Raw genomic sequence first — 17,331 nt, 5'->3', positions numbered from 1 at the left:
TCCTCGTGTAGCTTTGCGCGAACTTCAAAAACAAACAAACACTATCTTTTAACTTTCTCAACTCTTCAACATTACCTCATATTTATAATTACCTTTTTAATATGCTAGAACATAAATTTGATATCAAATTCGAATTAAATTTGCCCTTCAGCTAACAAAATATTACATCATTAAAAATATAGGTTATTATAATATGTTACACAATAGTATTCGACAAAATGAAGGAAAACTTCATTGTACGGTTACTTACGAATGACATCACTCAGCTTCGAAGGGATACACCATTTTTCTTAAGGAAGGTTAACTGTTTGGAACATAAACTTGTGCTGTTCAAGTTGGGCAGAAAAACGATTGGTCTTGACGTTAAGATAAGTCATTTTGAATAAATAAACTTCTGAAGTAAGTTTTCTCTATGGATACAATTAGAAAATATTATTACTATACGAACAGTTATTTCGAAATATAATTACATATTTCATTATAACTTTCGAAAGCAAGATAATTTATATTTTATCAAATTTTCTAAAAGAAAAATTAAACATCTTATAATAAGGAAGCAAACTTTTCCTAAAAACTAATTAAATAAATGAGTAAACTAATTGTTTCCCAAATTAATATAATTTAAAAAATTTCTCGTAATATTAAGTTTGTTTTGAATTTCGCACAAAGCTACTCGAGGGCTATCTGCGCTAGCCGTCCCCACTTTAGCAGTGTAAGACTACAGGGAAGGCAGCTAGTCATCACCACCCACCGCCAACTCTTGGGCTACTCTTTTACCAACGAATAGCCCCCACGGCCGAAAGGGCCGTTGTTTTTCACGACGGGGATACGAACACGCGACCCTCAGATTACGAGTCGCACGCCTTAACACGCTTGGCCAGGCCGGGCGCCGTAATATTAAATGCTGTAGTGCAGAATTTACTATATCGAAAGTACTGGAGGCTGAATAATAATTATTACTGGAATTACATTTTTATGAAATATTTGTGTTACTCAGATACTGTCGAGTTTACTTTATTGTTTTTAGATTAATTTAATAACTTCTCTTTCTTTATCGCAGTTTTGTTTGCTATTATGCAGATAATTACATAATGAACTGTTTCAAAAACACAATTTTTAGTGTTATAAACGCTCAGACTTACTGCTGAGCCTCCAGGAAGGGCTTAACTTTCAAAAGTTCTATTCCACATCTAATATAAACCCAATACTGGAATGAGTAGTGTTGCAGGTCCAGAAACAGGAGAATGAAGAGATGAAGTTTATATAAATTATTGTGATAAATAGTCGTAGTATTCTACCTGCATGAATGAAGCAGTGTTTCTGTTGTGGAAGTGACTGTGTCATGTAGAATGGAATCTATTTTGTGTGTATGTGTGTGTGGTTGTTTTCGCTTTGCTTAACAACTTCCTCTATTACTTGTATCGTTTCGGTTCTGACTGCAAACTTACATTCTTCTGAAAGGTTTGTGAATGGATGGAGCAGAATATCCTCAACTCTATCATTGTCAGATGTATATTTTTTTTATTTTACGAAAATACCCAGCACCTGTTTCTCAGATTTGTACAGAAAGAAATTTGATGTGTCCTTCTCAGTTTCTTTTTCTTTTAAAGTTGCTTGCCGCTAAGACTTTCCTCACAAACGTGTTTCACCAGTGTCCGGGTTGTTTGCTTTGTCATAACCCACAACTGCCACGTAACTCGATATCCCAGAATAGGGTAAATCATTGATTGTGACAGTGTAACTATTGTGTTATGTTTTGAAGAGAGAAGAGAACTTTGAAGATAATCAACGATTCTTTTGTTGTTGTTGCTTGTTTGACAGAAACATTATAAATATTCAAATAGCGCCTACTTTCGTGTGGTAATAAAAATAACAGCTCATCATGTTTCTGAAATGTTTTCCTTTAGAGATTTCACTGACCTCCTGAAAGTGTTTGTAAGCGCATTCCCTTCTTCTGAAGTATTCTTCCCAACGTAAAAAAGTAGAAGAACATATTTATTGCAATAATGTTTTCTGTAAAAATACACTAGACCACTGAATGTACTTCAGCACGTTTTTGTTTTCCTAATATCGTGCAATTGGTAATGTATTTGAGTTTTTGTATTTTGATTTTCACACTCAAGAAGAAACAATTAATATTATCATGATGGACACTTTCTCTGTCAAAACGTGTGTAAAGCAGTGATAAAGTGGAACTTACCACAGAAATTGGTTACAAATACCAGACGATTTTGTATAAGTATATCAATTTTCTGTACTGCACAGAAACTGCCGCCGGGACGAATATAAAAATAAAAATACTTGCTCGTAATGGATCTCTATTTTAGAATTACAAGAATTTTTTTTCTCGATTTTTCTTCATTATTCTTATTTCTTTATGCGTGAGTTTAACATATAACCAAGGCTCATTGTTCATTCTGTGCGCAAGCAAGCTACACTTTTCATGTATTGCTCACAATCTGCGTCCAGTTACGTAAAAAATTAGCTGCGAGAAAACACACAGCCTCATCTAATTTAATATAACATTTAAACTGAAATGTGGTTGGACGAATTCTTTGCGATTGAAAATCACCAAGAAAAATTTGTTCATTATTCTCATTGCCTGTAACTTTTACTTTTTCTTGTTTCTGAGAAGAAAGCGTTATTTCCTAATCGCTTATGCCTAAAGTAGATGAAAAAGACCTATTTTTCTCTTCAAACTTTGTTTTTATGGCTTGGGTAATGAAATTTTCCAATTTATCCATTTTCCAGAACATTCCAGGTAGATTCAGCGCTGAGTAACTGATAGAGAATTTTCACGAACTTACAAGAATATTCAAGAACTTTCTAGAATGTTGTAGAAGCCTAAAAGCTGTGCTGCTCCATAACGGGAATAATAATCGATCTCTTTCCCTGGCTTATTCGGTGCACCTCAAAGAGGAATACAACAGCGTAAAGACCTTGCTAGAAGCTTTGAAGTATGATGAGTATGGATGGGAGGTTATCGGAGACTTCAAAATGGTGGCATTCCTGATTGGTCTCCAAGGAGGCTTTACCAAGTATTCCTGTTACCTTTGCCTCTGGGACAGCAAGGACATTGCAGCACACCACAACAGGAAGCACTGGCCACAACGGACTGAATTCTCTGTGTGGAGGTGCAATATCAAGTGTGAGCCACTAGTGGACCTCCAGAAGGTGTAATTTCCACCATTGCACATAAAATTGGATCTGATGAAACAAATTGTCATGGCTCTTGATAAGGAGTCTGCAGCCTTCAAGTACCTTCGAGACTTCTTCCCTAAGCTGTTTCAGGCAAAGGTCAAAGCTGGTGTTTTCGTTGGACCACAAATAAAGATCCTCGAGTGCGCAGAATTCCTCAAGAAGCCCAGTAGGAAGAAAATAAAGCTTGGAGCAGATTTGTCGCAGTGATTCAAGGTTTCTTGGGCAATCACAAGGTTCAAACTCATGTAGAACTGGTTGAGACTCTGGTAAAGAACTACGGTAAAATGGGCTGCAGGATGCCCCTGAAAGTCCATATCCTTAACGCTCACCGTGATAAATTTAAGAAGAACATGGGAGCATCCTTAGAGGAGGAAGGCGAGCGCTTCCACCAAGATATACTGGACTTTGAACGCCACTACTAAGAAGCGTATAACGAAAACATGATGGAAGACTATATTTGGAGGCTGTTACGTGAAAGTGATTTACATTACAGTTGCAAATCTCGAAAAACTACTCACTTCTAAACATTTTTGTATAACTTTAGTATAAATACATGGAAATCTTGATTCATATGTTATTTTATTCAGGCATTGTGTAAATGAACACGTGCAAATTTGCCTGTTTTTCATAGGAAATAGGTTAATTTCTAAATTTCATTATCCAGGTCACAAAAGCAAAGTTTGAATGGAATAATGACCATTTTCTATACTTTTACAACATAAGCAATTAAAAAATAACACTCATTATCCAGGAACAAAATTTATGTTACACAGTGTAATTGTTTTGAAAAACCATCAGGACATATGGACTTCAAACCTATAAAAATATTAAACAATAAAGTGTAAGTGATTTTTGTTTGATTGTAATTAAACACAAAGCTACACAACGGGCTACTTATACTCTACCCACCACAGGTATTGAAATCCGGATTGTAACGTTATAAGTCCGCAGACATGCCTCTGTGCCACGGGGGGAGGCTTGTAAGTAAGTGAGAATTTCTTATACAGAATACCTGGAAAACATTTTGTAAAGAAAATCAATTACAATTAAGAAATTTTAACATAAAACTTACCCAAAGTCATTTTTAATCTAGGAATTTTCCATTTGACAGAATTGTTTTTCATAAAATGATGGATATATTAATATATGAAAACAGTCTTTTGAATGTGAAGTGAAATGCATTCTAATTTAACATCAACATTAGGAGATTACACAGCGAGCATTTAAGACCTTTACACTGTGTTATATTCGTTATAACTTTTTGAAACATTATCTGGATTTATTAACCTCAAACGTGATTTTTTGAATCAAGGTTTTCTAAAACGTAAATAGACTATTCATGTTTAGCCATAAATAAAAAATCAAGGGTAAATGCGAAAGCTTAAGAAATTCTAATTGGCAGATAAACCGGAAGTTTTGCAAAGCTATAGAAAAGCGGAAGACTTAGTTAATATAAAATTAGAGAACCCACAACGGGTTATGGGTGACATATGACTGATAATGTTAAAACGCTAATAATCTAGCAACAGCATCAAAATTTCACTTTACTTACTTCTCTGTTGCATTTTCTGACTCACAGATTTCACTTAAAGCAAACAGTATGGGTCCACTTACTGGAGTAAGATAGATACGAAGTTGTGAAGTACGTGTCTGTTTCTCTCTCTGCTCTCTTGCTGATTCGTCTGAAATAAAAGTCGAATTATGGAAGGAACACGAGAGCTATTTTCACCCACAAGCTAAGCGGTGAGTGTCTGAGTGCTTTTTCTGTTAAAAATCAGGTTTCGATACCCAAGGTGGGCAGATGATGCATTGTGTATCTTTGTATTTAACAACAAAACAAACAAGGTTATTTTTACTTCAAAATGTCAGCAAAAATACAGTCCCAAACAAAACAATCAAGCGAGTGTTTCAGCTGAAGCATTGTTTTGTCAATTTTTTTTCTTTTCGAGTGTGTCGGTTTTTAAAGGACAGATGGCGAAGTATACAAATGGCGCGAATTACAGTGTTACTGTTAGAAGTTGGTATTAGAATGTTAATATACATGCAGTGAGTTAGTAGGACTTGATTTATTATAAATTTTAGAAAAACTTACATTTCAAAAACAAAAGTGTGCTGTGTTGCAAATAACGATACTTTTGCTCTTGTTTGTTATGAAGCTCTAAGATATATCTACTCGTAGCAGAACTGATTAAATCTAATATAAATTTCCTGGAAGCAAACCTAACGTTCTGTACAGCTACAAATGCTACAATGGATACACATATTTTGATACTGTGTAAAGGTAAGAAAGTAAAAGTTATTTATCTTATTATTTAATTATGTGAGATGAATTAAATAGATTCAAAGACGTAAGAGGAAAAAGCTGAAACTTAAAAGTACAGAACTGTATTTTAATTAAAGTTTTACTATCCATACCAGCCATCTTAAGAATACATTTTCACTTCAGGTGGATTTCTCGTCATCATGAAAAGCTGAGAAAGATAATTCCTATAAGAAAATAAGTTCATTAAACTCGAAGTACAAGTTAAACAGCGATTAGCCTAACGTAATGTTTTCAATATACCAAGGTTATATTTCTAGTATTTAGTATTAGAACTGTCATTGACAGTGTCAGCAGCAAGCATACTAATTATAAGGTGTATTTAATTATAATAGCGCATTACAGCCGACATGGTTCTGCAAATAGAAAACACGGCCTTAATACCCCTTCTGACAGCACTGCTGTTTGTACTAGTAATAGCATTACTAATGTTATTCATTTATTGTTGCTGTAGAAATTAACTTTGGTAGTGAAATATTCTAGAAATATGTAACTACCTGTAAAGGTTAAATGGTTCATATTGCATACTGTGTTATTACTATTGTCTGCATGTTTTCTGTTTAAGATGATACATTGTGTTCTTTTAGTTAGTTTAGTTTGAAATTTCATACAAAGCCACACAAGGCCACTTGTAATAATCGTCCATAATTTTAAGTAATAGACTAGAGAGAATGTAGTTTGTTGACACTACCAACTCTTTAGCTACTGTTTACAAATGAGTAGTGGGATTAAGTGTTGCATATAATGTTCCATGGTTGTAAGAGTGAGCATGTTGAAGGATGAGAAATGGCACCTCAACTCTCAGTTGCAAACTGAGTGACCTAATTACTGGACCAATTATTGTAGAAATGACAATACTGTAATACAGGTGTAGCAGTAGCTCCCATTTGCTAAGGTGAAGTTCATACCATGGAGCATTTATTAGTTCATAATTGGAAAAAAACAACAACAAAGTCTTTAAAATTACACTATAGTAAATATATAATCAATTTGCAAGTTTCTATTATATGTGTGTTATTTTATTTATGTATTTTAATGAAGAAATAGTATTGTTTTGGGTAAATATTTTTATAGCATATAATTTGATTTAAATTTTTCCTCCTCTAAATTTTAGCATTGTTGATGAGCACTACTTTTAACAAATAGTAACAGACTATAAAAATAATAGCACCATCAATAACCTTCAGACATTTTCAGATTAACTGTGATACCCAGATTTTGACAAGATATTCAAGCTACCAAACACTAAGTGTAAGTAATAAAATCATGGTGTACCATCAGATGGTGCATTCTTTATAAACATTCTTCATAGCCATCTTTACACTGACAGTTGATTGATAAAATGTGCTAATCTTTGACCAATGACTTAGCATCACAGGGTTGTAAATCAACCAATTACAAATTATCCTCATAATTGTGAATACTTTATAAGGTGATAATAGACATAACATTATAAACAAATAATCAAATCAAAACAAACACTGTTGAGAATGTTTCTTTGAGAAATAACCAGAAAAATAAATGAATTTGTTATTGAAATAAAAATTTATTTTCTACAGCACAGTTGGAATCAGCAGAAAATAGGTTGATTCACACAACAGTCTCTTTACAGTGATTACAGTTTACACATTTCTTGGTGTTATGTTTATTATGTGTGAAAAACATAATGATTAATGTCTATTGCTTGTCTTTTGCAAAATGAATTATAACTTGCTTTCAAAATTATTTTAAATTTATCAGTTGTGCTTTAACAACAATTTCATTATTTGCTTTGAATAGTTTACAAAATACAGCTTTTTTGATGAATAAAATATTTTATTAAACAAGTTACATGTTTTATATTTCTTGCTCAAAAAGGATCTCAGTTTAAGTTGTTTTCAGAGTGTATTTCATAAGCATTTAACTAAAAAAATCCTCAATGAAATATGTTGACTTCAAACACTTAATGAGTTACAGCTTTCTAATATTGTGCATTTTTTCTTCATAATTCTTGACTTAATAGGATTCCATTCTTAAGATATTACTTTATGTACTTGTAATATATAACAATAGTATGACAACAGAGGACTATTTGGTTGGTTTTACAAAGCTCTCCTTACATATCCACTTGTGAGAAAGTAAGACTGTAAACCCATCAATAAACTCTTGTAAAGTGCCAACCTTCACTATTGCCAGTAGTAACACACTCCTTGAGTCAGTCATCCTGTTATGTAAATAAAAATGTATTAACTGAAGCCAAGTCTGTTTTTCCAAATCCTAAACTTGTGTCCTCTATTTGTATTGTCTTCAGATGCTGTTATCCCATCGATCCACCAGATCAGAGATTTGCAACAGGTGGCACGCAGGCTGCATGGTTTTATGTGGCCTGCGAAAGTCAATTGAAACATAACCTACTTTTATAATATTTTTTTTTGTAATGAAGAAATGAAAAATTCTTACTTGTGAGGTAAAAATGCATGAAAGCTCCAACTAGTATTCACTAATGAATTTTAAAATTTATTTTGTCAGCACCTATATGTTTATTAATTATGCCTCTATAATTTTACAGTAATAACTTGATAGTAAGAGCTTTTAAATTATGTCACATACACCTCAACATAGTATACCATCATTCCCCCTGCTAGATAAAGTGGATTCACTGAGTTATATACTCCCTCCCTTCTGCTAGACAAAGTGAACATAGTATACCATCATTCCCCCTGCTAGACAAAGTGGATTCACTGAGTTGTATACTCCCTCCCTTCTACTAGACAAAGTGAACATAGTATACCATCATTCCCCCTGCTAGACAAAGTGGATTCACTGAGTTATATACTCCCTCCTTTCTGCTAGACAAAGTGAACTTGCCCAGCTGGTGGCTGTTGCCAGTCTGTCTGTTTGCTGTTGTGGTGGTCGATATGTTGTAAATTATCACTGTTTAATTCCATGTTAAATATAAAAATGAACAAACTTTTTAAGAAACGTAAGATTAACAGTGAAAATAGTGTACCAGGAATGTTGGGAACTTGATTATTTAATTACAAACAATATTGGCAAGTTGTAGTGTTTGATTTGTATGCAAATTATATCAATGCCCAAAGAATTTAATGTGAAAAAACATTATTCAACTATGCACGAATAAAAGTATAAAAAGTATGAAGGAAAAACTCAAAGTTCAGATTGTGGATTTCAGCAAGAAATTAAAACAACAAACGAATATGTTTAGCAAGTTGTCAGAAAGCCAGACATCTACTTCATATGCTTCATACATCATTTCTCTTGACCTTGCAAGGGCAAAGAAACCTTTTTATTGATAGCAGTTTAATAAAGAAATGTGCTGTTGAAATGGCAAAGGTGTTTTGGGATGCCAAAACTGCTGAGAAATTTTAATCAGTGCCACTTTCCAACCAAACCATACAAAGAAGGGTCACTGATATGGGAGAACAATTAGAAAACTCGCTTGTTGGACTGGGAAAAAAGTACTTATTTCTCTCTGTCTTGACGAAAGTACTGATGAAGCAGATGTTAGTCAGCTGTTAATATTTGTATGTGTTGTTGAAGATATTTCAAAGAAAGAGGTATTATTGAATGTATGAGCTCTTCATGGGGCCGCAAAAGGAAAGGATATCTTCAAGGCAGTGAAAAATTCAGTTGATAAAATCGGAGGTTTCAATAAGTGTTCAGCAATAGTGACAGATGGCACACCTGCAAAGATTGGAAAAAAATTAGGCTTTGTTGGTTTTTTTAAGGAAAATTAAGTAACTTGCCCAACATTTCATTGTGTTATTCATCAAGGAGCTTTGTGGTGGAAATCAGTGAATCAAAACAAAGTTTTAAATTTGTTAAAGTTATTTACCTGATAAGAGGAGGAAACAAAGCTTTTTTACATTGGCAGCTAAAGCAATTCTTGGAGGATATGGAAGCAGCATATATTGACTTTAAAACCAAGTAAGGTGGCTCAGTGCCCGAAAGTGTTGTGAACAATATTTTGGAATAAGGAAAGAAATCCCTGTATTCCTCAATCAATTTGTTTCATCAGATACAACACAATTGGAAGAAGAGCTCAAAAGTAAGGATTTTCTGATACAACTGGCTTTTCTCATAGACATCACCACTCACCTTAACGATCTCAACCTAAAGCTCGAGGGGCAGAACTAGATGATATCAGATTTAATGGGAAACATAAATGGGTTTCAAAAGAAGTTAAGAATTTTCAAAGTTTACTTAGAAAACAATGACTTGGGCCACTTTCTGAGTTGTCAGTAATTAATAGAACAGTTCAAAGATGATGAGTCACTTGATTTTTTAGAATTTTGTGTAAATTTTGAAGATATTATTGATGTGTTTAATGCAAGATTCGAAGAATTTGAAATTATAAAAAGCAGGATAGAGCTGTTCAATAATCCTCTTTGTGTTAACAGAAAATCAACAAGCTGATGTTCAACTTGAATTATGTGATTTGCAAGCTGATCCCTTTCTGCAAACCAGACAAGAAGAAGGACCAGATTTCTTTAAACTACTTTCAAAAAATCTATTTTCAAATCTGTGTACTTTGGACAGAAAATTACATCAATGTTTGGTAGCACATATATATATGTGAAAGTGTGTTCTCCACTATGAAATTCATTAAGAACCACAACAGATGTTGCCTCACAGATTCTTCTCTACTTCACCTCCTAAGACTAGTAATGACAGAACTCCATGTCAACAAACCTGCTTTGGTCAGTGTTGCTGAGCGACCTCATAGTTCTCATTGAAACTTTTATGTACTTAGTTTATTAAATATCATAGATATGTTTACTATTCTAATTTCTTTTATATGCAGCATTTTTTCAATAAAATTATTCATTACATAATTGAACATGTTTAAGTTATATTTTCCTTTTATTTTCACAATGAAATACATCTTTTTTTGAAAATATGTCCATCCAAATATCATGTAACATAAAGTAAGTCCCATTCAGATTAACTCCTTCCCCAATCATAACTCATTTTACTATGTTGAAAGGACATAAATTAACCCTACCATGGATCTATTACTCTTTATTTTGCATTATGTAATACACTAACAAGCCCTAATTTGACAAAAATATAATGCCGCCCACCACTAGACTTGTGACTGTAGTTGTGGCCCTCGGGCACTCTTACGTTGGAAACCCCCTCACTAGGTAATTTTGCTTATTTTAGTACTATTATCTCTTAACTCCCAACCTTCCTTATAAAACTTAATTATTAAATCCACCTCCAAATGTTCAACAGCTCTTTTTCTTAAACTTCTGTAGAATTGCATTATAGATGACAGATTCTTCCCCACATTCACCACCCTATTGAAAGAAAAAATCCTCAACTGGAGATGAGTTTGACCTTTCCAGATCTTAAATTTGTGAACTCTTGTTTGACCTACCATCCTTAGAATTTAACAAACAAAAGGTTGATCTATTTACTTGATAGTTTTGAATTTTTCAAATCATTTTGGGCCTTCTCTTTACGTGAGAAAAGTAATTAAGAAATAAGAATCTGTCATCATAGTTCAACCTATCTATCCAAGAAATAATATCCTTGTGACCTTTCTCTGAATTATATCTATCAACTCAATGTACTTATTACAATATGGAGACCAAAACTGCATGCAGTGCTCCAGATGATGCCTGAATAGTGATTAATGATACTGTAGCCATCTGAGACTGATAATCAGTATATTCAACCCAAAATTTACCATATGTAATAGAACACTGTCACGAAGGCTTAAGAATTCAGCCAGTGCCCTGAGTCATTAATTTCATGAACATAATTAAAAGCATTCCAATCTAAAGTTTATCATTAACTTGTAGTGGTAATCCCAGTGCATAACATTATAATTATATGTTATAATTATATACCATTTGTCATGTATTTACCTAACAATCAACTAATCTAAGTTTGTGCAAAATCAAATCATTTCTGACTGAAGATGTTTGTATCTTCTGTAAACTTAATTAACAGTGTTTCAGTAATGTAAATGAGGAAAGCAGTGATCCTATCACAGGTCACACTATTTGTAACATTAGTTTGTCTGAACTCTGTTAACTTTTCCCATCCTTCCACATAGCCTGTCTTCAATCCATTTAAATAACTTATCCAGCTGCATGACTGAGGTAATTTTTCTGCACTGGTACTCTATGTGACACCTTAAAAAAGCTTTTGATTATTATGTTAAAACTAAATCATTTCTTTCATCCTCACTTAGATAATAAATTGTCAATCAACAGATTAATAAGGTAGGGGCTCTTTCTTTTAAACCTGTTTTGTCCTGTTTTGATTTTACTTTATTTAATAAGAGGAATATGGTTGTCTTGATTAAAAGGAATAATTAAAATGATGGTCAGTAGTGTGTTCTTGAAGTTCTAAGGCAGGGATAGCATATTAAAAGCATTTACATCTTAAGTTTAAAATCTTCTGTAATGAATATGATAGATGCCAATAATCTTAGGATCCAGGACAATTTCTTATTTTCATGATCACTGACTTGTGCTCTAAAACAAAACTTATGATGTTACATTCCTGTTCATAAGTACAGTATTGCAAAAATTTGGGATTACTTTAATAAAATATAAGATGCATACTTTATGAAAAATTAGAACAAGACTTGAATGCAGTAATCAAACGAAGTCGACCACCAAAATTTCTTCAGTTTTTCTAAATATTTAAGAAATGTGTTTGAACAATGTTTCAGTTGTGGGTGGTTGCTCTATGTTTTTCTTTACATGAAGTAAACCATCATTTTTGTTTTATGTTCAGACAAATTTTTTCATATAAATGTCTTGCATTTTCCAAAATAAACTTTTAGTCTCTTGTATTCAACTGAAAATGTGTTTGACAAATGCTTTATTGCAATAGAACCATTTCTTTCTGATGAGATTCTAATTTTATGCAACAATGTTTAATTTCTTATCCTGAAAAATACAAATTATAATTACCAAATTACCTACCTAAATTTTCATTTGGAAACATTCTTTTGAACTAATTTTCCTCACATAGTCAAATTCTTGCTTTAAAACAGGCAAACAAACTTTCAAAATGCTTCAAAAAGTAATAAAAAACAGATAAAAACACAGATCATATAAAAATATTTGGGTGAGACATTGTCCTTTATTTTCAAAACCTGATGAGACATTACCAGTATTCCCACAATCTCAAGTTCTTTGAAAGAGAGGCAGAAATAGTTAAATGTAAAGCATGGTTATTGTACGACTCTCAGTTGGGTAAAGACTGGTTAGGGTAGCTATGATAGGTCAAGAGTTTAGGTTTCAAAATAAGGTGTAAGCTTGTAAAATTTATAGACAACTACACACTAACTCCTTTTCAGAATTGCGAAGCTTATTGTTGTGCTGTTCTTGATAATGGACTTCAGTAAAACATCATTAACCATTGTTTTAATCATTCATTTTAATTTATACTGCCATATTTTGACTTAATAAAGGAAAAATTTTGCCTGTCAAGTTTTGTTGAAGACTTTATTTCTTATCTGAATAATGATGAAAAGTAGATTTAAGTTGACTTTTCAGAAAGCTTTTGTAAGGAGCTGCATATAATATTAATTAAGTTAAATGTGATTTAGAAAACCAAAAAATGATTGTCATGACAATTCTTTTTCATCTAGCAACTTGTTACTCTCTCTGGCAAAACTTGAAATTATGTACATCAATCATACCTTTATTACGGAAGAATTTCTGAACTTATGTTATGGTGCTTGTCCTGCTAGAGAAGTTTAAGGAAATGCCACATACCATTTTGTAAAATATTTCTTATGATAGTTACTGCCATATTTCTTTCTAACAAAGCAAAACTTACCAGAATTGTTTTGCTTGTTTTTAATATTTTTTTAGCTGGTGACTTCATTTCTTATCTGAATGAGGATAAAAAAGTGGATTTATTTTGTAGGACCCATGGTCATGTTTATCACAAATTCTGCTATCATAACTCCGTAAATAAAATAATAGAGATTAAAGATTGGTAACTGACATCAAATGTGCCTGATACAAAGGGGGAAGGTTTTGTCTGAAAAACAGTTGTAGGTAACTTGGATCATTATTCTACAGTAGCAAAAATTTCTGTTGCAGCACAATAATGACACTTACTACTTGTAAAACTTTGCACTATTTTTGAAGTAATTTGCAACAGTATTTCCATTGGATTATCTCCAAAAGTTAGTATGAACATTTTTGGTGAAAGAAGTATTATAAACATGGTAAATCAAGTAGTGCTAGAATTTTTGAAGTATATATAGATACTAACTTTGTACTCTCATCAGGTTAAAACTTTAAAATATTCATAGTCTGTATGTTTGGGACAAATATATAGCCAATAGTTCAGTTTAATAGACAATGGAATGTTCATGGGATAAGCTCCAGAGGTAGGTCTCGTACAAAACAACCGTTCCGAAAGATTGGGCTGCTTATCTCTGCAACAGTGGAACAGGAGGTCTTTTGTTATCTCACCCACAAACTTTTTTGTGATTTGCATTAAGAGGATGGGGTTGTACAACACTTAACTTGGTCATGTTATTGGTAAGATGGAGTTGTACATCACTCAGTTTGATCATGTGTTTACAAGACATTGATGATCCATGCAGGCATGAAGATGCTAATGTGAATGTTGTTGCATTTGCGAGGTCCAAGTTGCACAACCTACACGTTTTGGAACTCTGGCTAACATTTAGTGTTGGTTGACACTACTATTTTATTACTGCTTGCATCATTGCCTCAAATGTGTACCCATAAAAGGTTGTGATATTACCTCAGCTTCTGTTGGAAAAGGAGAAGAGAACAAGACGTTTGAACAGTGTTTTTTGACATATCTGCATTTGAATTTATCTCAATATGTCTTCCATGTGCAGCATGTTAGGTGAGCCACTATCCAGGCTTGCTATGTCTTGAGCCAAATTTTGTGTCTACAGCCAGACTTTCATTTTTTTGGTGACTGGAGTTGGAAACAAACTGAACATAGATGAAGGCCCAAAGTGGATACTCTTTCCTAAATCCTACAATTTTTGTCAGTAAGTCAACAATATGTATGCACAATAACGTACAGAGGACAGTGTAAATGCTTTTGGATCAATATGAGCTGCACAACTGGATAATGCAGCACATAATAGAACTAGTATTTTGAATACATTTGAGATGTCTTGATAATTGAACAATGTTAATGATGTAAATTGAGTTAAAATCTGTTGTCTCACTAAAAGTTTTAGAAGAATATATATGTGTATGTTCTTACCTCATTACACTAACCTTAAAGCCATTTCAGCAATTATTTCATAAACATGCTATTTACTTTTCCCCCATCTGTACTGCCCTCAGGTCATCAATTTTTCATGGCTCATATTCCTGAATGAACTGCCATTCCTCACCTCTATAATTGATTGTATTCTGATAATTTGTTATATCCAGTGGGGCCTTTGAAGTGTTATGTTGCCTCTCAGAATGCTTTTAGATGTGCTATGATTTTTTATTCTTTGTGATCCTTCAGTTCCTATGATTAATCCATGGCTACTTTGTTGAGGTGAGTACAAAAATTGATTCATATCACTTATTCTGGGCTCTCTTTAGAGTTGAGGAAACTTCTGTAAGTCATGCTTCACCAGATTTATCATATCTTTATCTCCTTTACAGCTTGAATTGAATTGCTATGGCTCTAAACCTTAAAACAGATCACCTTTTTTGACCAGACTGGATTCTACCTACAGAGTGGTCACTCCACTCTCATTTTCTCATTGGGCATGCTCCTAATACCTTTGCCACTGCTATCAACACCAAACTTCCATTTATCTGATTTTCAGTTCCTTCTTAATCTCTGATGGTTGATGCTTTCAGCCAAGACTTTTCTCACCTTTTTCTGAATGTCTATTTCATTCTTCATCTTGTTCCTTTTGTCAAGGCCTTTATATATAACACTCCTCATTGGGTCCTGTTGCTGGTTCCTCTTCTCTTCATTTGGCTTTGAAATCCCCTTATCCTCTGCCCTTTCCCCCTTTCTTGCTCCAACCTTACGTGGTGTCACCCTTTCTTCTTGTGTCGAATTTGTTTACTCCACTTCCTGGTGGGCTGGACTTTGAATTGTTTTGCCTTCTTATCCCGTTCCTGTCATCTTTGAACTTTGTCACTGGAAGTTGCAAGTTCTTTATAGTTGTTCCATCTGCCATTTGCAACTCCCAGGTTTTCTTGACATTGTCCATATTTTGGCCTTTTTCACATAATTGTTCAATTACGGATTTTCAGTCTCTGCCATAACTGATTAGTGGACAAATTTGTCAATTACACATATCCTTTCTTGTTACCATCAGGTGTTTCTTTCCTCTGTTTTTTCCACTTTGTTTGGTCATTCCTTCTTCACTAATCTCTTTGCCTGACTGAGACTTTCATGTAGTTTTACATGCTCTCACACATGTCCTATTTGAAACATTGGCTTCTTGATATCTGTACCATCTTTCTCTAAAGACATTTTTTTTTCTCCTTTTCAACTGTGGTATCTTTCATTTGGATGTATATGTTGTCAATTCTTTCCACACTCCTTTTCACCATGCTTATTTATTTCTCCTCCCAGATCAAAGTTTTCTTTTCAATACTTCAGCTTATCAGGAAAGTGATCATTCTTTATCTCCTATCTCCTTCTATCTTTTACCTCTATTCTTATTTGGATGTGGACAATCTGCTGTTTCTGGTTTATGTATTATCAGATGGCACGAATGTCTTTTTTTTGTGGTTTCCATCACTGTTTTTATTCTTTATCTGGAGACCTATTGCTTCCTACACTTACTAGATAGGTCTGCCAGCTCCTTATGTTGATGTATTCTTACCTGGATATTGATGCTTGCAGACTTTATCTCACATTTGTCATCTATCTTACTTTCTTGTGTCTCTTTTGCACCTTCAGGTTGACTTATGAATTAATCTAAACACATTCATCTTCATGAACAGTCTTCATGATTTGATAGTTTCATCTCCTTGTTCTTGATATTCTTCAATCTACACACAGTTTTTGAGAAAGAAAAGTACACTGTTTTTTCATTATATTCTTTCACCAGCTATTGATTTTGCCTCCCATGGTATGATTATTTCCTAAGATTCACACTAGGCTGTAGGTTAAGGAAAATGCCCACACCCCATTTGTCCTGGTTCGAACAGTGCCTACTCTTGAGGAAGGGAGTTATGGAAGACCACCTTAATTATCTTCATGGTATTAAACTTACTCATTTGCCCGACCATGCCCGTACCATTCCATGGACTATCACGGAAAACGTCAGCACCAAAGAAGTAACTGACCACTTCTTTGGCTTGCATTTGTTAGCTTTTCAAAATCGTGTTTCACAGTCATCTCTTGCACTGTCTATAGGAAAAATTCTTTCCGGCAGATGTTTAATGGGGATCTGGGCATTTATTTGCATTCAAGTAGAATAAGGATGTCCTTGCCACTTACCAGTTCCTGACTGCTTGGATGGTGTATCTTGTAGAGTTCTTCAGTGATTATGTACAGCACAATACAATATGGTGAAAAGTAGAGCAATGGTGGCACTGTGTAGTGTGAGTCACCCCCAATACAGCTAGTGTATTGTACGAGGGATGGATTCGTATTCCTTGTCTATGTTTATTCAGTTGAGTTAAGTGAGAGAGACACATGCATTTTAAATTCTGATCATGCTCTAATCAAACTTCATCCTTCACTGTCATCTCATGTGTGTTTGCTTAGTTTGTGATGTTAAAATTCCACCCATCAAATTTCCTTTGTTTCATTTGGATCTCTTTTGTGAGTGGTAGTAACATCATGAGGAAAAATTTTATAGTTAGTACTCAAAT

At 33.7% G+C, this 17,331-nt stretch overlaps 1 protein-coding gene and 1 long non-coding RNA gene across 2 annotated transcripts in view; one reads left to right on the top strand and one right to left on the bottom strand.

The window, feature by feature from the left end:
• Window positions 1-273: 273 nt before the first annotated feature.
• LOC143242149 (uncharacterized) lies at window positions 274-5,015 on the bottom strand. The gene is made up of 3 exons (XR_013022474.1): window positions 4,754-5,015; window positions 4,111-4,213; window positions 274-410 (listed from the first exon to the last, which is right to left on the bottom strand). It is a non-coding gene; the product is annotated as an uncharacterized LOC143242149 (long non-coding RNA).
• Window positions 5,016-5,170: 155 nt separating this feature from the next.
• LOC143242147 (anoctamin-6-like) overlaps window positions 5,171-17,331 on the top strand; it is a 37,610-nt gene continuing 25,449 nt past the window's right edge. Inside the window, exon 1 of the mRNA XM_076485467.1 lies at window positions 5,171-5,482. The gene's annotated coding sequence lies outside the window, so the exon portion shown is untranslated. The remainder of the gene's footprint in view (window positions 5,483-17,331) is intronic.

The sequence above is a fragment of the Tachypleus tridentatus genome, unplaced genomic scaffold, assembly GCF_004210375.1.
Source record: "Tachypleus tridentatus isolate NWPU-2018 unplaced genomic scaffold, ASM421037v1 Hic_cluster_2, whole genome shotgun sequence".
In the NCBI taxonomy this organism is placed as follows: Eukaryota; Metazoa; Arthropoda; class Merostomata; order Xiphosura; family Limulidae; genus Tachypleus; species Tachypleus tridentatus.
The sequence above is the reverse complement of the archived record's forward strand: the minus strand, read 5'-3'. Positions and strand labels throughout refer to the sequence as shown.